We start from the raw sequence: 22091 nt of genomic DNA, 5'->3' as shown, positions 1-22091 counted from the left end.
ATAGATCTATATAGAGGAATCAGGACCTCCTTCCTCCTGCCGGTGACCCCTCTAGTGATAGGATCTATATAGAGGAATCAGGACCTCCCTCCTCCTGCCGGTGACCCCTCTAGTGACAGATCTATATAGAGGAATCAGGACCTCCTTCCTCCCGCCGGTGACCCCTCTAGTGATAGATCTATATAGAGGAATCAGGACCTCCTTCCTCCTGCCGGTGACCCCTCTAGTGACAGATCTATATAGAGGAATCAGGACCTCCTTCCTCCCGCCGGTGACCCCTCTAGTGATAGATCTATATAGAGGAATCAGGACCTCCTTCCTCCTGCCGGTGACCCCTCTAGTGATAGGATCTATATAGAGGAATCAGGACCTCCTTCCTCCTGCCGGTGACCCCTCTAGTGATAGATCTATATAGAGGAATCAGGACCTCCTTCCTCCTGCCGGTGACCCCTCTAGTGATATAAAGATCTATATAGAGGAATCAGGACCTCCTTCCTCCTGCCGGTGACCCCTCTAGTGATAGATCTATATAGAGGAATCAGGACCTCCTTCCTCCCCCCGGGGACCCCTCTAGTGATAGATCTATATAGAGGAATCAGGACCTCCTTCCTCCACAGACCGAGCAGAACAGGATTACTGCCGCCTGACTACCCGGCCGGTTTGTGACTTTTGTGTTCCGTGTCCTGGCAGGCATACACGCGTGTACATTCCCATGTAGGCTCTTGCAGCTGCTCATGTGCAAGCCAGCAATGCAAGCGTGAACCTGCAGGTGCGCATGGGTGTATCCATGCATGCGGGAACTTGACTGCTCCGTCTAACTAAACCACTACATATCTTTATAAATGGTTTTCTTTTTTTATGTTCGGGACTAGAGATGAGCGAAGTATTCAAAAATTCGATTCGACTGATTCGGCGAATTCGTAGAAAAAATTCGATTCGAGTCGAATATATTCGCTGTGAATTTAACTTAAAAAAGGGTGTTTCTAGGCTTCAGAGAGACTTAATATTAGTGCTGAACACTGTACCTTTAATTTAAATGCCCTTGGAGTCTGCTGGGGAAGAGAAATAATACTGTCAGTCAGTATGACATGCAGATGAGTGCCGTCGATCTTAGAATCACCGCACACTTCACTCATTTGGCCAGTCACGGGGCCAAAACCAGAGTGTGGAGCCACAGTGTGGCGGTGGAGGCAGCAGCAATGGGAGGCCATGCAGCACCCTATGACAAAAATGGAAACCACCAGCAGTGTGAGGAGACCTGAAAGTGGCACATGGCAGAGTGTGGCGATAGAGACAGCAGCAATGGGAGGCCGTACAGGGACCCATGACACACTCTGGACCTGGCAGCAGCATGAGGAGGCGGTACAGGGGCCCATGGCAGATTACGGGCCTGGCAGCAGCATGAGGAGTCGGTAGGGGGGCCCATGGCAGATTACAGGCCTGGCAGCAGCAATGGGAGGCCGTACAGGGACCCATGACACAATCTGGACCTGGCAGCAGCATGGGGAGGTGGTACAGGGGCCCATGACAGATTACGGGCCTGGCAGCAGCATTTGGAGTCGGTACGGGGGCCCATGACACACTCTGGACCTGGCAGCAGCATGAGGAGGCGGTACAGGGGCGCATGACAGATTACAAGCCTGGCAGCAGCAACTTGGACAGGAGGACGTTCAGTTTCTGCACCGTCTGGTGCGTGCTCGCAAACTGTTGTCTCTTGGAAACGGATTCCAAGAAAGACTGCTGACGGAATCCGTGAAGAGGAGTAGCAGGAGAAGGAGCATCTGAACGAGCGGAATATGCCAACAAGCGACAACAGGGGCCCATGACAGATTACGGGCCTGGCAGCAGCATGAGGAGTCGGTACGGGGGCCCATGGCAGATTAGGGGCCTGGCAGCAGCTATGGGAGGCCCGTAATCTGCCAGCACCCTATGACAAAAAATGGAACCCACCAGCAGTGTGAGGAGACCTGAAAGTGGCACATGGCAGAGTGTGGCGATGGAGACAGCAGCAATGGGAGGCCGTACAGGGACCCATGACACACTCTGGACCTGGCAGCAGCATGAGGAGGCGGTATAGGGGCCCATGGCAGATTAGGGGCCTGGCAGCAGCTATGGGAGGCCCGTAATCTGCCAGCACCCTATGACAAAAAATGGAACACACCAGCAGTGTGAGGAGACCTGAAAGTGGCACATGTTTGGGGCATGATTCATGGCGGATTTAGTCAGTTGTGTCAGGAACTGGTGGTTTGAAATCCAGACTAATCCACGCCTGATTCATTTTCACAAACGTCAGTCTCTCCACACTTTGGGTGGACAGTCGTGTCCTCCGCGGAGTTGCAATACCTCCTGCCGCACTAAACACGCGCTCCGATGCCACGCTACTGGCCGGGCATGACAGCCTTTCAAGGGCAAATTCAGCTAGTTGGGGCCAAAGGTCAAGTTTCGTTGCCCAGTAGTCAAGGGGATTGTCTACCTCGGTTGGCAGGGTGCTGTCCAAGTAGGCCCGAGCCTGTTGTTTGAGGTCCTGCTCCAGGTCCACCTGATGCTGCTGCTGCTGCGGCTGGTTAGTAGTTTCCTCACTGCGCTGGTGAAGAAAGCTACTCATCATCGACTGCAGACTGAGGCAGCCGCTGCTGGTGGAGCTGCCACTGCTCCTACCACCCCACCCCTCCCCTGCTGCCATGGCAGCGGAACGCGAGCGCACAGGGCCCACAGTGTCTGAGGATGGACGTTGGCGCAGACAGGCAGAGACCAGCTGACTACATAGGTGGTTTTTATAGTACGTTATTTTGGCCTCCCTCTCAGCAGGTGTGAAAAAGGCCACCATTTTTGAACGGTAGCGAGGGTCCAACAAGGTGGACAGCCAAAAGTCATCCCTCTGTCTGATGGTTATTATTCGGCTGTCGCTACGCAAGCAAGCGAGCATGCTATGGGCCATTTGTGCCAAGGAATGCGAGGGACTCCCTGCCTCCATCTCCACAGCATACTGCCACGGTGCGTCTGGGTCCTCTGTCTCCTCCTCCTCCTCCTCTACCAGATGCTCCTGCTCCTCCACTCCTGTCCGCTGAGTGGAAAAACCACCCATTTCACTCAATAATTCCTGAGCACCAATGTCCTCCTCTACCTCCTCCTCTTCTTCCTGTCCTGCCCCCACAGGGGTCATGTGGCGTTGAGATCTGTGCGCCACGTCTACCGCACCCTGACCAGCCATTGTTAACAGCATTTGTTCCAGGACGTGCAACAGAGGAATGACGTCGTTCATCCCATAGTCCTGCCGACTCACGAATAGCGTGGCCTCCTCAAAGGGCCTGAGCAAGCGCAGGTGTCACGCATGAGCTGCCAATGGCTGACATCTAAGTTACACAGGGGAGTACCTTTATCCGCTTTTAACATCAGGAAATCTGTGATGGCCTTTTGCTGTTCGTAAAGGCGGTCTAACATATGTAGGGTTGAATTCCACCTTGTTGCAACGTCACAGCATGAGGAGTCGGTATAGGGGCCCATGGCAGATTAGGGGCCTGGCAGCAGCTATGGGAGGCCCGTAATCTGCCAGCACCCTATGTCAAAAAATTCAACACACCAGCAGTGTGTGAGGAGACCTGAAAGTGGCACATGGCAGAGTGTGGCGATGGAGACAGCAGCAATGGGAGGCCGTACAGGGACCCATGACAGACTCTGGACCTGGCAGCAGCATGAGGAGGCGGTATATAGGGGCCTATGGCAGATTAGGGGCCTGGCAGCAGCTATAGGAGGCCCATAATCTGCCAGCACCCTATGTCAAAAAAATTCTACACACCAGCAGTGTGAGGAGACCTGAAAGTGGCACATGGCATGAGAGACTCTGGACCTGGCAGCAGCATGAGGAAGCGGTATATAGGGGCCTATGGCAGATTAGGGGCCTGGCAGCAGCTACAGGAGGCCCATAATCTGCCAGCACCCTATGTCAAAAAATTCTACACACCAGCAGTGTGTGAGGAGACCTGAAAGTGGCACATGGCAGAGTGTGGCGATGGAGACAGCAGCAATGGGAGGCCGTACAGGGACCCATGACAGACTCTGGACCTGGCAGCAGCATGAGGAGGCGGTATATAGGGGCCTATGGCAGATTAGGGGCCTGGCAGCAGCTATGGGAGGCCCATAATCTGCCAGCACCCTATGTCAAAAAATTCTACACACCAGCAGTGTGTGAGGAGACCTGAAAGTGGCACATGGCAGAGTGTGGCGATGGAGACAGCAGCAATGGGAGGCCGTACAGGGACCCATGAGAGACTCTGGACCTGGCAGCAGCATGAGGAGGCGGTATATAGGGGCCTATGGCAGATTAGGGGCCTGGCAGCAGCTATGGGAGGCCCGTAATCTGCCAGCACCCTATGTCAAAAAACTGAACACACCAGCAGTGTGTGAGGAGACCTGAAAGTGGCACATGGCAGAGTGTGGCGATGGAGACAGCAGCAATGGGAGGTCTCCCATTGTCCCAACATGGCCCAAATAGTCCCAACATGGGCCCCCTGGCCACGCTTGACTTTCTGGCCACATAGTCGACATACGGCTACGTTTACTTCCTCGGGCGGCTTGACGAAAAATTGCCACACCGCCGAGTAGGAAACTTTGCCCCCGATACTCCTCACTGGCTGACTGCTGCTTCCTCCGTGCACACCGGCACCACTACTGGCCGTGGTGGTAGGCTGCAGTGGAGCTGGTGCTCTACTCCGTGGCCGTTTGGCTCCACTGACACTGCTTCCACTGACACTGCTGCGACCCTCCTGCTGTCTCCTGGGCAACCCACCGACTGTTTCGCTCACTGCCAAGCTGCCACCCTCTTCTCCTGATGATGCGGAAGAAATTGCCTGATGACGACGAGGCTGCCAAGTGCGATCAACCTCCTCATCATCAAGTAGGGTCTCCGCCTCACTACTAGCCCCCTCGGCTGCGTCTGGGTCAGGAGACAGACCTGTCTCTAGACCGGCTACCGGGCCACTCTCCTCGCCACTACTTCTTCGCCTAGCTGCTGAAAAGGCGGATGTCTCCCCCCGTTCCTGACCGCCCTCTGTTAGCTCTTCCTCACTGTACAGTGGGGCTGAGCCCACAGCATGCGATACTTCGCTTGGTGAGGGAACACCAAAGGACAGGGGCAGGTAGAGGACACGTGATTTCAGTGGGCTAGGTCCCGGGCCATGCCAACTAACGGTTGTGTCTGACGTACCCACCGACCGTTGGCTGTAGGTGTCAGAGGTGACCTGGGAAGAGGAAGACGACCGAGCCAACCAATCGACGACGGCAGGGTTGTCGGTGGAGACACGACCGCTGGATGACACCGGGAGCACTGGCCTCTGGCTGTGAATAGTGCTGCCTCGACCCCTTCCTCTGCTGCCACGTCTGCTCGCTCCTAAAACATTGCCTCCTCTGCCACTCCTCTGCATGTTGTCTGACATACTCTTTAATTAAACGATTATGTGTCCCTGAGTAACAATTCTGTGTCCCTGAGTAACAATTCTGTGTCTGTGCGAGTAACAATTCTGTGTCTGTGCGAGTAACAATTCTGTGGCCCTAAGTAACAGTTCTGTGGCCCTCAGTAACAATTCTGTGTCCCTGATTAACGTTTCTGTGGCCCCAAGTAACAGTTCTGTGGCCCTCAGTAACAATTCTGTGTCTGTGCGAGTAACAATTCTGTGTCTGTGCGAGAAACAATTCTGTGGCCCTAAGTAAAGTTTCTGTGGCCCTAAGTAACAATTCTCTGGCACTCAGTAACAATTCTGTCTGTCCCTGAGTAAAAATTCTCTGGCCCTAAGTAAAGTTTCTGGGGCCCTGAGTAACAATTATCTGGCACTCCGTAACAATTCTGTCTGTCCCTGAGTAACAATTCTCTGGCACTCAGTAACAATTCTGTCTGTCCCTGAGTAAAAATTCTGTGGCCCTAATTAAAGTTTCTGTGGCCCTAAGTAACAATTCTCTGGCACTCCGTAACAATTCTGTCTGTCCCTGAGTAACAATTCTCTGGCACTCAGTAACAATTCTGTCTGTCCCTGAGTAAAAATTCTCTGGCCCTAAGTAAAGTTTCTGTGGCCCTGAGTAACAATTCTCTGGCACTCCGTAACAATTCTGTCTGTCCCTGAGTAAAAATTCTGTGGCCCTAATTAAAGTTTCTGTGGCCCTAAGTAACAATTCTCTGGCACTCAGTAACAATTCTGTCTGTCCCTGAGTAAAAATTCTGTGGCCCTAATTAAAGTTTCTGTGGCCCTAAGTAACAATTCTCTGGCACTCAGTAACAATTCTGTCTGTCCCTGAGTAACAATTCTCTGGCACTCCGTAACAATTCTGTCTGTCCCTGAGTAACAATTCTCTGGCACTCCGTAACAATTCTGTCTGTCCCTGAGTAAAAATTCTGTGGCCCTAATTAAAGTTTCTGTGGCCCTAAGTAACAATTCTCTGGCACTCAGTAACAATTCTGTCTGTCCCTGAGTAACAATTCTCTGGCACTCGGTAACAATTCTGTCTGTCCCTGAGTAACAATTCTCTGGCACTCAGTAACAATTCTGTCTGTCCCTGAGTAAAAATTCTGTGGCCCTAATTCAAGTTTCTGTGGCCCTAAGTAACAATTCTCTGGCACTCAGTAACAATTCTGTCTGTCCCTGAGTAACAATTCTCTGGCACTCCGTAACAATTCTGTCTGTCCCTGAGTAACAATTCTCTGGCACTCAGTAACAATTCTGTCTGTCCCTGAGTAAAAATTCTGTGGCCCTAATTAAAGTTTCTGTGGCCCTAAGTAACAATTCTCTGGCACTCCGTAACAATTCTGTCTGTCCCTGAGTAACAATTCTCTGGCACTCAGTAACAATTCTGTCTGTCCCTGAGTAACAATTCTCTGGCACTCGGTAACAATTCTGTCTGTCCCTGAGTAACAATTCTCTGGCACTCAGTAACAATTCTGTCTGTCCCTGAGTAAAAATTCTGTGGCCCTAATTCAAGTTTCTGTGGCCCTAAGTAACAATTCTCTGGCACTCAGTAACAATTCTGTCTGTCCCTGAGTAACAATTCTCTGGCACTCAGTAACAATTCTGTCTGTCCCTGAGTAAAAATTCTGTGGCCCTAAGTAAAGTTTCTGGGGCCCTGAGTAACAATTATCTGGCACTCAGTAACAATTCTGTCTGTCCCTGAGTAACAATTCTCTGGCACTCAGTAACAATTCTGTCTGTCCCTGAGTAACAATTCTCTGGCACTCAGTAACAATTCTGTCTGTCCCTGATTATGAATTCTGTGGCCCTAACTAGCGTTTCTTTGTCCCTAAGTAACAGTTCTGTGGCCCTCAGTAACAGTTCTGTGTCTGTGTGAGTAACAATTCTGTGTCTGTGCGAGTAACAATTCTGTGGCCCTAAGTAACAGTTCTGTGGCCTTCAGTAACAATTCTGTGTCTGTGCGAGTAACAATTCTGTGTCTGTGCGAGTAACAATTCTGTGGCCCTAAGTAAAGTTTCTGTGGCCCTAAGTAACAATTCTCTGGCACTCAGTAACAATTCTGTCTGTCCCTGAGTAACAATTCTCTGGCACTCAGTAACAATTCTGTCTGTCCCTGAGTAAAAATTCTGTGGCCCTAAGTAAAGTTTCTGGGGCCCTGAGTAACAATTATCTGGCACTCAGTAACAATTCTGTCTGTCCCTGAGTAACAATTCTCTGGCACTCAGTAACAATTCTGTCTGTCCCTGAGTAACAATTCTCTGGCACTCAGTAACAATTCTGTCTGTCCCTGATTATGAATTCTGTGGCCCTAACTAGCGTTTCTTTGTCCCTAAGTAACAGTTCTGTGGCCCTCAGTAACAGTTCTGTGTCTGTGCGAGTAACAATTCTGTGTCTGTGCGAGTAACAATTCTGTGGCCCTAAGTAACAGTTCTGTGGCCTTCAGTAACAATTCTGTGTCTGTGCGAGTAACAATTCTGTGTCTGTGCGAGTAACAATTCTGTGGCCCTAAGTAAAGTTTCTGTGGCCCTAAGTAACAATTCTCTGGCACTCAGTAACAATTCTGTCTGTCCCTGAGTAAAAATTCTGTGGCCCTAAGTAAAGTTTCTGTGGCCCTGAGTAACAATTCTCTGGCACTCAGTAACAATTCTGTCTGTCCCTGAGTAACAATTCTCTGGCACTCAGTAACAATTCTGTCTGTCCCTGAGTAAAAATTCTGTGGCCCTAATTCAAGTTTCTGTGGCCCTAAGTAACAATTCTCTGGCACTCAGTAACAATTCTGTCTGTCCCTGAGTAACAATTCTGTGGCCCTAATAACGTTTCTGTGGCCCTAAGTAACAATTCTCTGGCACTGAGTAACAATTCTGTCTGTCCCTGATTATGAATTCTGTGGCCCTAACTAGCGTTTCTTTGTCCCTAAATAACGATTCTGTGGCCCTCATTAACAAGTCTGTGTCCCTGAGTAATAGTTCTCTGTCCCTAAGTAACTTCTCTCTGTCCCCAATTATCGTTTCTGTGGCCCTAACTCTGTCCCTAGTACAGAGCGGTCTGCCTCTGTTCAATAACTGCAGGCAAATGAAGAATTCCAAAATGGCCGCTATTTATAGCTCGACCATTACACAGTGCTGGCTGGCTGGCTGCTGATAGGCTGATGCGATCACATGTAGTTGAGGCATGCATTATGGGTCAGCGCGCCTTGTCTGCGCGCCTTCCCAGACATCCCCGCTCCGTCGCCGCACATGTCAGCCGCCATTTTCTGAAAAATTTCGATTCGCGCGTCCGAATTAGGCTATTTTTCGGATTCGGCACGAATCGAAATTTTTCAGATATTCGACTCGAATTCCACTTCGGATACTTCGATTCGCTCATCTCTATTCGGGACTAAAAAAAAAAAAAAAAAATCAAACAATAAAAGAAGTTATAGAAAGAAAAAAATAAATAAAAAGTAATATTTTTTAAGTTGGTTAATATGATAGATTTCACATCAACAACGTTCACTCAGCAACTGGCCCTCCGGACTCTTTCCCGTTTGTTTACCAGGTTAATCTTAACTGCTTTGCTGATACAAGAGCTCAGTAGCTCACTTTGGGCTTTTCTCTGGGTGGTTGAGGAGGTCCCACCCCCCCCCCCCAGGTGACTCTGTGGATTAGCATTTCCGCTCTCAGGGGGTTCCAGTAAAGAGTTTAATTAGAGCAATAAACCCAGGAGAGGGAGTTAGGATATAGGGAACCCCAAAACAAGAGAAAAAATATCTCAGGCCTTCTAGTACCAGGCAATACAGGGAACCCGAGACCGGCAACCTGTAATTGTGGACCACGAGGAGCATCCGGCAACCTGTATATGTGGACCACGAGGAGCAACCAGCAACCAGTAATTGTGGACCACGAGGAGCAACCGGCAACCTGTAATTGTGGACCACGAGGAGCAACCAGCAACCTGTAATTGTGGACCACGAGGAGCAACCGGCAACCAGTAATTGTGGACCACGAGGAACAACCAGCAACCTGTAATTGTGGACCACGAGGAGCAACCGACAACCTGTAATTGTGGACCACGAGGAGCAGCCGGCAACCTGTAATTGTGGACAATGAGGAGCTACCGGTAACCTGTAATTGTGGACCACGAGGAGCAACCGGCAACCTGTCATTGTGGACCACAAGGAGCAATCGGCAACCTGTAATTGTGGACCACGAGGAGCAACCGGCAACCTGTAATTGTGGACCACGAGGAGCAACCGGCAACCTGTAATTGTGGACCACGAGGAGCAATCGGCAAGCTGTAATTGTGGACCACGAGGAGCAACCGGCAACCGGTAATTGTGGACCACGAGGAGCAACCGGCAACCTGTCATTGTGGACCACGAGGAGCAACCGGCAACCTGTCATTGTGGACCACGAGGAGCAACCGGCAACCTGTAATTGTGGACCACGAGGAGCAACCGGCAACCTGTCATTGTGGACCACGAGGAGCAACCGGCAACCTGTAATTGTGGACCACGAGGAGCAATCGGCAACCTGTCATTGTGCACCACGAGGAGCAACCGGCAACCTGTAATTGTGGACCACGAGGAGCAATCGGCAACCTGTAATTGTGGACCACGAGTGGCAACCGGCAACTTTTATTTCGAAAATGTTTTCTAAGAATTTTCGCTCGAAATTTGTTAGTGGGGTCACAGAAACGGCGGGTTTTCCAGCGACCATTGAATTTGAGTGATCGGGTATGCGGGAAATTTTTTGAAAAACTAACAAATTTCTAATCAATGACGGGAGAATCGTGCGAGAAATGTAATCGGAAAAAAAACTGAGCTGTGACCTGGAAAGAAAAGAAAATTCTTGGCCACGAAAACTCTTTTCTGTAGCAAAATGAAGTGAAATTGATGGCTGCGTTGGTCGAATTTCGAAATCAATGGTGGCGCTATCGGAATGCACTAAATTTCCCATTTTCTAAAGAAAATTTGAACCGGAATTACTTTCTTGTCAAACACACATTATTTATTAAGCACTTGTAGACCACCTACTGCACCCGGTGTCAGTTAGTGTCAGATCGCCCTCCGCACTATCACAGTCTCACTAATCACTGCCATTAGTAGAATAAAAAATAAAAACATTCAGTATATATATCCTATAGTTTGTAGAAACTATAACTTTCATGCAAACCAATTAATATACACTTATTGGGATTTTTTTTTCCACAAAAAAAAAAGCAGAATACATTTTAGCCTAAAGTTATGAAGAAATTAGATTTTTTAAACATGTTTTATATCAGAAATATTAAAAAAATAGTGTTTTTTATTTTTTTTTCATGACTATAATAAAAGATAAAAAAAACCCAGATGGCGAACAAATGCCACCAAAAGAAATTTGTGTGAAAAAAAAAAATGAGGTAAATTTAATTTGGGTGCAGCGTTGCACGACCGCACAATTACCAGTTAAAGTAGCGCAGTGCCGAATATAAAAAAAATGGGCTGGTCATGAAAGGAGGGGTAGAACTTTTCCGCAGGTCAAATGGTCAAATGGATATTTCTTTAATTTCTTTAATTATTTTCCCCGTGGAGTTGCCCTCTAAGGCCCCATACACACGTTGAAAATATCGGACGACTGATCGTCCAATTTTTTTTTTTCTTTTGCACGCTTGTTTCAGATCGAAGGTGAAGAAGTTACTAAAGTTATTAAACAAATTTTTAAGACAGAATAAAAATTCAAAAGTTATGTCTTGTATTTTATTTGTATCGTATTTTCGGATGAAAAACTGCGCTGATTACACGAAAATCGCGCGATCCGGAGAAACAATGTTCCTGCTTTTCCCTTGAAATAATTTTGGACGAAAGCTGTGTACTGACGATCGGATTATCGTACAATCGCTTCAAAAGACGTATTTTTCCAAAGATTTTCTGATCTGAGGCTGCAATTCTATTTTAACTATATACTAATGATGACACCGACACCGACTTCTCACACATCGTCTGAGAGAACCGCGTGGAAAAAGATCGGGAGACATTCTGTTATAATGGGAATACACACACACTATATTGCCCAACGTATTGGCCCCACCCTCCCAATCATGTGATTCAGGTGTTCCAATCCCCTCCCAATCATGTGATTCAGGTGTTCCAATCCCCTCCCAATCATGTGATTCAGGTGTTCCAATCCCCTCCATATCATGTGATTCAGGTGCTCCAATCCCCCCCATATCATGTGATTCAGGTATTCCAATCCCCTCCCTATCATGTGATTCAGGTGTTCCAATCCCCTCCCAATCATGTGATTCAGGTGTTCCAATCCCCTCCATATCATGTGATTCAGGTGTTCCAATCCCCTCCCAATCATGTGATTCAGGTGTTCCAATCCCCTCCATATCATGTGATTCAGGTGCTCCAATCCCCCCCATATCATGTGATTCAGGTATTCCAATCCCCTCCCTATCATGTGATTCAGGTGTTCCAATCCCCTCCCAATCATGTGATTCAGGTGTTCCAATCCCCTCCATATCATGTGATTCAGGTGCTCCAATCCCCTCCCAATCATGTGATTCAGGTGTTCCAATCCCCTCCATATCATGTGATTCAGGTGCTCCAATCCCCTCCCAATCATGTGATTCAGGTGCTCCAATCCCCTCCATATCATGTGATTCAGGTATTCCAATCCCCTCCCAATCATGTGATTCAGGTATTCCAATTCCCTCCATATCATGTGATTCAGGTATTCCAATCCCCTCCCAATCATGTGATTCTGGTGTTCCAATCCCCTCCATATCATGTGATTCAGGTGTTCCAATCCCCTCCATATCATGTGATTCAGGTGCTCCAATCCCCTCCCAATCATGTGATTCAGGTGTTCCAATCCCCTCCATATCATGTGATTCAGGTGTTCCCATCCCCTCCGTATCATGTGATTCAGGTGTTCCAATCCCCTCCATATCATGTGATTCAGGTGTTCCAATCCCCTCCAAGGACACAGGTGTATACAATCAAGCCCCTAGGCATGCAGACGGCTTCTACAAACATTGGTGAAAGAATGGGTCGCTCTCAGGAGCTCAGTGACTCCAAGCGTGGTCCCGTGATAGGTGGCCACCTGTGCAATAAGTCCATCCGTGACATTTCCTGGCTACTAAATATTCCACGCTCAACTGTTAGTGGGATTATAACAAAGTGGAAGCCACTGGGAACAACAGCCACTCAGCCACCAAGTGGTAGGCCACGTCACATGACAGGGCGGGGTCAGCGCATGCTGAAGCGCACAGTGCGCAGAAGTCGCCAACTGTCTGCAGAGTCAATAGCTAAAGACCTCCAAACTTGGTGTGTCCTTCAGATGAGCCCAACAACAGTGCGTAGAGAGCTTCATGGAATGGGTTTCCATGGCCGAGCAGCTGCATCCAAGCCTTCCATCACCAAGTGCAATGCAAAGCGTCGGATGCCGTGGTGTAAAGCACGCCGCCACTGGACTCTAGAGCAGAGGAGACGTGTTCTCTGGAGGGACCAATCACACTTCTCTGTCTGGCAATCCGATGGACGTGTCTGGGTTTGGTGGTGGCCAGGAGAACGGTACTTGCCTGACTGCATTGTGCCAAGTGTAAAGTTTGGTGGAGGGGGATTATGGTGTGGGGTTGTTTCTCAGGGGTTGGGCTTGGCCCCCTAGTTCCAGTGAAGGGAACTCTTAAGGTGACATTTCGGACAATTTCATGCTCCCAATTTTGTGGGAAGAGTTTGGGGATGGCCCCTTCCTGTTCCAACATGACTGCCCCCCAGTGCACAAAGCAAGGTCCATAAAGACATGGAGGAGCCAGTTTGGGGTGGAGGAACTTGACTGTCCTGCACAGAGTCCTGACCTCAACCCCATAGAACACCTTTGGGATGAATTAGAGCGGAGACTGCGAGCCAGGCCTCCTCCCCCGACATCAGTGCCTGACCTGACAAATGTGCTTCTGGAAGAATGGTCCAACCTTCCCATAGACACCCTCCTAAACCTTGTGGACGGCCTTCCCAGAAGAGTTGAAGCTGTTATAGCTGCAAAGGGCGGGGCCAACTCAATATTGAACCCTACAGACTAAGACTGGGGGGTCATTAAAGGTCATGTGCGTGGAAAGGGCGGGGCCAACTCAATATTGAACCCTACGGACTAAGACTGGGGGGCCATTAAAGGTCATGTGCGTGGAAAGGGCGGGGCCAACTCAATATTGAACCCTACGGACCAAGACTGGGGGGCCATTAAAGGTCATGTGCGTGGAAAGGCGGGGCCAACTCAATATTGAACCCTACGGGCTAAGACTGGGGGGCCATTAAAGGTCATGTGCGTGCAAAGGGCGGGGCCAACTCAATATTGAACCCTACGGACCAAGACTGGGGGGCCATTAAAGGTCATGTGCGTGGAAAGGCGGGGCCAACTCAATATTGAACCCTACGGGCTAAGACTGGGGGGCCATTAAAGGTCATTTGCGTGGAAAGGGCGGGGTCAACTCAATATTGAACCCTACGGGCTAAGACTGGGGGGCCATTAAAGGTCATGTGTGTGGAAAGGTAATACGTTTGGCAGCATAGTGTATGTGACAATGTTGTAACGTTGTAGCAAACGACAGGTAAAATATACTGAATGTCTTTAAAATACATTTAATCTAAATTTTAAAATTTTAATATTTAAATATGTAAAAATATATGTTTAAATTACTTTTTTTATATGTGAAAAAAATCTGAAGAATATAATTAAAAAAATATATATGTAAAAAGTATTTTTCATATATTTTGTAATATATAAAAACACATTTCAACACACAATATATATATATATATAAATATATATTTTGAAATATATTGAATACAGCCAAAATTGTAGTATTTCAAATATATGTCAATATATTTTGGAAGAATATTTGTAAAATATATTTTTCTTCCATGTGGGCCAGGCGCTCTTCCAGCTCACAGTGATTTTGCAACGCTGCTCCGCGCTAACTATGTCGCCAATTCCAGTCTAGGTGGTTTGCCCCGTAACTGAGTATTTCACAGCAGTCGTTCAGCGAGGATGCGCACTGTCCTGCCCGACACACAAGCACCCATTAAAAGAAGAATCTACAAATTCAAGGTTCAAAGACAAAAGTGTCGCCACTTCAAATTAAATTAGAAAAAAAAAAGAAAGTTGTGCCAAAATATATTTCCAGGTGAAGTAAAAGTATCTAACGAGGTCGAAGAGGGAAGGGCTAAAACCCATTTCAGTTTTTTTTTTCCTTTTTGGAGATGTCTTTTCACTTCCTGCCCTGGAGACACAACAGGAAGTGAGGGGAAATCTCTCCACAGAGGGAAAAGATTGCCTTCTGCTTGTCCCCGGACCAGGTGTCCCCGTTGGAAGGTTTCTCCTTTGTTCCTGCTCTGGTGACAACATGGAACTTTGGATTGTCCTTCACTCTCGGTTCCGGGGACAATGGTCACCATGACAAGTTCGGAGGGTCACCCTCCCTGGCGGGGACAGAGCCAGCTATAAATACCCAACAGAGGATCTGTCCCGTGACCATTCCTTCCTAACCAAACACGACTTGAACCCACGCATGTGGGACAGTCCCTCGCCTTCATTCAGCCACATGTCTGTCTCGTCTCCCCTGACTCCAGGGGGAGTTTTAGCTCCTCCCACATCTCAACATCTGCCATTTTTGGACTCCATGGCCCAGTCCCTGCTAATGACCCAAACAAATGATGGTGTCACCTATTACCCTCCATGGTCCTCTGTGACACCATTCAACTCATACCCCCCACACTCCTCTCCTGTACATAGTGCCTACTGTCAAACCCCCCACACTCCTCTCCTGTACATAATGCCCACTGTCAAACCCCCCACACTCCTCTCCTGTACATACCGATCACTGTCACACCCCCCACACTCCTCTCCTGTACATACCGATCACTGTCATACCTCCACACTTCTCTCCTGTACATACCGATCACTGTCACACCCCCCACACTCCTCTCCTGTACATACCGATCACTGTCATACCTCCACACTTCTCTCCTGTACATACCGATCACTGTCACACCCCCCACACTCCTCTCCTGTACATACCGATCACTGTCATACCTCCACACTTCTCTCCTGTACATACCGATCACTGTCACACCCCCCACACTCCTCTCCTGTACATACCGATCACTGTCATACCCTCCACACTCCTCTCCTGTACATACCGATCACTGTCACACCCCCCACACTCCTCTCCTGTACATACCGATCACTGTCATACCCCCCCACACTCCTCTCCTGTACATACCTATCACTATCATACCTCCACACTCCTCTCCTGTACATACCGATCACTGTCATACCCCCCCACACTCCTCTCCTGTACATACCGATCACTGTCACACCCCCCACACTCCTCTCCTGTACATACCGATCACTGTCATACCCCCCCACACTCCTCTCCTGTACATACCTATCACTATCATACCTCCACACTCCTCTCCTGTACATACCGATCACTGTCATACCCCCCCACACTCCTCTCCTGTACATACCGATCACTGTCATACCCCCCCACACTCCTCTCCTGTACATACCTATCACTATCATACCTCCACACTCCTCTCCTGTACATACCTATCACTATCATACCTCCACACTCCTCTCCTGTACATACCGATCACTGTCATACCCCCACACTCCTCTCCTGTACATACTGATCACTGTCATACCCGCAACGCTCCTCTCCTGTACATACCGATCACTGTCATACCTCCACACTCCTCTCCTGTATATACAGATCACTGTCATAGCTCCACACTCCTCTCCTGTACATAGTGCCCACTGTCACACCCCCCCACACTCCTCTCCTGTACATAGTGCCCGCTGTCACACCCCCCACACTCCTCTCCTGTACATAGTGCCCGCTGTCACCCCCCCACACTCCTCTCCTGTAGATAGTGCCCGCTGTCACCCCCCCACACTCCTCTCCTGTAGATAGTGCCCGCTGTCACACCCCCCACACTCCTCTCCTGTAGATAGTGCCCACTGTCACACCCCCCACACTCCTGTACATAGTGCCCACTGTCACACTCCCCACACTCCTCTCCTGTACTTAGTGACCACTGTCACACCCCCACACTCCTCTCCTGTACATAGTGCCCACTGTCACACTCCCCACACTCCTCTCCTGTACTTAGTGACCACTGCCACACTCCCCACACTCCTCTCCTGTACTTAGTGCCCACTGTCACACCCTCCACACTCCTCTCCTGTACATAGTCCCCACTGTCACACTCCCCACACTCCTCTCCTGTAGATAGTGCCCACTGTCACACCCCCCACACTCCTCTCCTGTACATAGTGCCCACTGTCACACCCCCCACACTCCTCTCCTGTACATAGTGCCCACTGTCACACCCTCCACACTCCTCTCCTGTACATAGTGCCCACTGTCACACCCCCCACACTCCTCTCCTGTAGATAGTGCCCACTGTCACACCCCCCACACTCCTCTCCTGTACATAGTGCCCACTGTCACACCCCCCACACTCCTCTCCTGTACATAGTGCCCACTGTCACACCCCCACACTCCTCTCCTGTAAATAGTACCCACTGTCACACCCCCCACACTCCTCTCCTGTACATAGTGCCCACTGTCACACCCCCCACACTCCTCTCCTGTACATAGTGCCCACTGTCATACCCCCCACACTCCTTTACATAGTGCCCACTGTCACACTCCCCACACTCCTCTCCTGTACTTAGTGCCCACTGTCACACCCCCACACTCCTCTCCTGTACATAGTGCCCACTGTCACACTCCCCACACTCCTCTCCTGTACTTAGTGCCCACTGTCACACCCTCCACACTCCTCTCCTGTACATAGTCCCCACTGTCACACTCCCCACACTCCTCTCCTGTAGATAGTGCCCACTGTCACACCCCCCACACTCCTCTCCTGTACATAGTGCCCACTGTCACACCCCCCACACTCCTCTCCTGTACATAGTGCCCACTGTCACACCCTCCACACTCCTCTCCTGTACATAGTGCCCACTGTCACACCCCCCACACTCCTCTCCTGTAGATAGTGCCCACTGTCACACCCCCCACACTCCTCTCCTGTACATAGTGCCCACTGTCACACCCCCCACACTCCTCTCCTGTACATAGTGCCCACTGTCACACCCCCACACTCCTCTCCTGTAAATAGTACCCACTGTCACACCCCCCACACTCCTCTCCTGTACATAGTGCCCACTGTCACACCCCCCACACTCCTCTCCTGTACATAGTGCCCACTGTCATACCCCTCACACTCCTCTCCTGTACATAGTGCCCACTGTCATACCCCCCACACTCCTCTCCTGTACATAGTGCCCACTGTCATACCCCCACACTCCTCTCCTTTACATACCGATCACTGTCATACCCTCCAAACTCCTCTCCTGTACATACCGATTTACTGTCACACCCTCCACACTCCTCTCCAGTACACACCAATCACTGTCACACCCCCCACACTCCTCTCCTGTACATACCGATCACTGTCATACCTCCACACTCCTCTCCCTGTACATACTGATCACGGTCATACCTCCACACTCCTCTCCTGTACATTCCGATCACTGTCATACCCCCACACTCCTCTCCTGTACATACTGATCACTGTCATACCCCCACACTCCTCTCCTGTACATACCGATCACTGTCATACCCCCACACTCCTCTCCTGTACATACTGATCACTGTCATACCCCCACACTCCTCTCCTGTACATACCGATCACTGTCATACCCACATACTCCTCTCCTGTACATACAGATCACTGTCACACACCCCACACTCCTCTCCTGTACATACCGATCACTGTCACACCCCCCACACTCCTCTCCTGTACATATTGATCACTGTCATACCCTCCACACTCCTCTCCTGTACATACCGATCACTGTCATACCCACATACTCCTCTCCTGTACATACAGATCACTGTCACACACCCCACACTCCTCTCCTGTACATACCGATCACTGTCACACCCCCCACACTCCTCTCCTGTACATATTGATCACTGTCATACCTCCACACTCCTCTCCTGTACATACCGATCACTGTCATACCCCCCACACTCCTCTCCTGTACATACCGATCACTGTCATACATCCACACTCCTCTCCTGTACATACCGATCACTGTCATACCTCCACACTCCTCTCCTGTACATACCGATCACTGTCATACCCCCACACTCCTCACCTGTACATACCAATCACTGTCATACCTCCACACTCCTCTCCTGTACATACCGATCACTGTCATACCTCCACACTCCTCTCCTGTACATACCGATCACTGTCATACCCCCACACTCCTCACCTGTACATACCAATCACTGTCATACCTCCACACTCCTCTCCTGTACATACCGATCACTGTCATACCCCCCACACTCCTCTCCTGTACATACCGATCACTGTCATACCTCCACACTCCTCTCCTGTACATACCGATCACTGTCATACCTCCACACTCCTCTCCTGTACATACCGATCACTGTCATACCTCCACACTCCTCTCCTGTACATACCGATCACTGTCACACCCCCCCCACTCCTCTCCTGTACATACCGATCACTGTCATACCCCCCACACTCCTCTCCTGTACATACCGATCGCTGTCATACCCCCCACACTCCTCTCCTGTACATACCGATCACTGTCATACCTCCACATACTCCTCTCCTGTACATACCGATCACTGTCATACCTCCACACTCCTCTCCTGTACATACCGATCACTGTCATACCTCCACATACTCCTCTCCTGTACATACCGATCACTGTCATACCTCCACATACTCCTCTCCTGTACATACCGATCACTGTCATACCTCCACACTCCTCTCCTGTACATACCGATCACTGTCATACCTCCACATACTCCTCTTCTGTACATACCGATCACTGTCATACCTCCACACTCCTGTCCTGTACACACCGATCACTGTCATACCTCCACATACTCCTCTCCTGTACACACTGGCACATGTTTGGCAGTTGTATATAGAGAGCATTGGGCTCCTCTCCTGCAGTTCCTCTCCGTCGTCTTCCTTTCCTGAAGCTGATCAAAGAAACTTATTGAGGAAGAATCTCCGAGGAGAAATATATGGAATGGCAACAATGTAATCTCTGCCCTTCTAGAGAACAACAAGTCCCTCGCCGGTGACCCCAATGCCCACCATACCACGGCCATCCCGGGCACGCTCTCCCATGTCACAGCAAAGCTCTCCATTCCTGTGCCTGGACCCCCTCCCTGCCCTCTGCCCGGACCCCCTCCCTGCCCTCTGTCCAGACCCCCTCCCTGCCCTCTGTCCGGACCCCCTCCCTGCCCTCTGCCTGGACCCCCTCCCTGCCCTATGCCCAGACCCCTCCCTGGCCTCTGCTTGGACCCCCTCCCTGCCCTCTGCGCTCTCTTCTAATAATACACTCTACACAGTACAGGAAGAAATGGCAGTTAGGGAACTCAGCCTGCAAGCTCCTGGGAGGGCCGGGAATATAAAGCTGCGTAAACTCTCAGCGCTGTATAAATACCAACAATCAAGATATAATAGCAGGTACACAGGCTGTATACAGCAAGCTGGCCGTGTATACAGCAAGCTGGCCGTGTATACAACAAGGTGGCCGTGTATACAACAAGCTGGCCCGTGTATACAACAAGGTGGCCGTGTATACAACAAGCTGGCCGTGTATACAACAAGCTGGCCGTGTATACAACAAGGTGGCCGTGTATACAACAAGGTGGCCGTGTATACAACAAGCTGGCCGTGTGTATACAACAAGGTGGCCGTGTATACAACAAGGTGGCCGTGTATACAACAAGCTGGCCGTGTATACAACAAGCTGGCCGTGTATACAACAAGCTGGCCGTGTATACAACAAGGTGGCCGTGTATACAACAAGGTGGCCGTGTATACAACAAGGTGGCCGTGTATACAGCAAGCTGGCCGTGTATACAACAAGCTGGCCGTGTATACAACAAGGTGGCCGTGTATACAACAAGCTGGCCGTGTATACAACAAGGTGGCCGTGTATACAACAAGGTGGCCGTGTATACAACAAGCTGGCCGTGTATACAACAAGGTGGCCGTGTATACAACAAGCTGGCCGTGTATACAACAAGGTGGCCGTGTATACAGAGCCCAGCCACACACAGACAGACGGAGCGAATGCAGAAGTCCATACAGGTCAATGTATCAGATGATGGCTCACCTCGCTCTATACATAGTGCTGCTTCCTCTCTGCTCGGTGACACCATAGAAAGTGACTGTGGAGTGCTGTAGGCACTGTACGCCCAGCGCCGCACACACCCTGCCCCCCCCACCTCCAGGAATAGGATCTACACCCAGCCCCTCTCACCCTGCAACAGGCCGGCTCTCCCAGTCTACAGAATCTGCAAACGTCACTCCGCTACCCGAGGAGCTTCAACGTCGAAAAAATAATAACTGAGTCTGACAACCTTGAGAAACAAAGTTTGTTGTCAGGGGAGTTCAGAGGCAACAAAGGAAGGAAAAATGCAAGCAGAGCGGCCAATGCAGTGCTGAGGCCTTGTGAGTGCAACTCGTGGGGATAATAGAATAGATAAAAGATTAATAGAATAATAAAAGAATAATAAAAGACGACGGGAATAACTCCGGATCGCTGGACGGAGCAAATCTGACATTTCCGCTTCGGACGCTTTATTCAGCGATGACTTTGTCATTACAGAAGATAACAAACTTACACTCAGGATATCATTTTATGTCTTTTGAAAACGATTTATTGGAGTGCAACCCAAAGACAAAAAAAAAAATTGCATAACTAAAAAAATAAGTAAACAAAACTTACTTAAAAAAATACTTTGTTTACTTTGAATGCTGTTCATTAAAAAAACCAAAAACATTATTGTAGATAAAATGTATATTTTATTAATACGAATTATGAGAGAGAGAGAGGGGGGGGAGAGAGGAGGGGGGGAAAGAAAGAGAGGAGAGGGAGAGAGATATTGGAGAGAGAGAGGAGGGGGGGAGAGAGGAGAGGGAGAGAAGGGGGAGAGAGATAGAGGAGGGGGGGAGGGAGGGGAGAGAGATAGGGGAGAGAGAGAGAAGGGGGGAGAGAAAGAGAGGAAGGGGAGAGGGAGAGAGAGAGAGGAGGGGGTAGATAGAGAGAGGCTGGGGAGAGGGAGAGGGGGGAGAGGGGGGAAAGAGATATTGGAGAGAGAGAGGAGGTGGAGAGAAAGAGAGGAAGGGGAGAGAGAGGGGGGAGAGGGAGAGAGGGGGGGAGAGAGGGGGGAGGGGGAGAGAATGGGGGGGGGGGGAAAGGGGGGAGGGAAAGAGAAAGAGGGGGGAGAGAGAGGGAGGGGGGGAGAGAGAAAGAAGGGGGTGGAGAGAGAGAGGGGGGGGAGGGAGAGAGGGAGATGGGGGGAGAGAGGGAGAGAGGAGGGAGAAAGAGAGGGGGAGAGAGAGAGGGAGAGAGGAGGGGGAGAGAAAGAACAGAGAGAGAGGAGGGAAGATAGAGAGATCTGTGTATATTTTTTCCCTCTAAATCCCATGAAATGATCTTAAGAAATCCATATGTGATCCTTAGTAGCAGATTGTAAATCATGTTTATACTGGGATTTTGTTTGTAGGTCCCTTTAGGGTCATGTGACCGATCTCTCTCA

At 49.7% G+C, this 22091-nt stretch overlaps 1 protein-coding gene across 1 annotated transcript in view; it reads right to left on the bottom strand.

The window, feature by feature from the left end:
- Window positions 1-20773, bottom strand: part of LOC149428387 (ALS2 C-terminal-like protein) — a gene marked incomplete at its 3' end in the record, with an annotated part of 53096 nt that extends 32323 nt beyond the window's left edge. The window contains exon 1 of the mRNA XM_089667474.1: window positions 20663-20773. The remainder of the gene's footprint in view (window positions 1-20662) is intronic.
- Between the last annotated feature and the right edge of the window lie 1318 nt (window positions 20774-22091).

This window comes from Staurois parvus, unplaced genomic scaffold, assembly GCF_062004578.1.
Source record: "Staurois parvus isolate SC_StPar_1 unplaced genomic scaffold, SC_StPar_1.0 ptg003272l, whole genome shotgun sequence".
Lineage (NCBI taxonomy): Eukaryota > Metazoa > Chordata > Amphibia > Anura > Ranidae > Staurois > Staurois parvus.
This window is presented reverse-complemented; position numbering and strand designations above follow the sequence as displayed.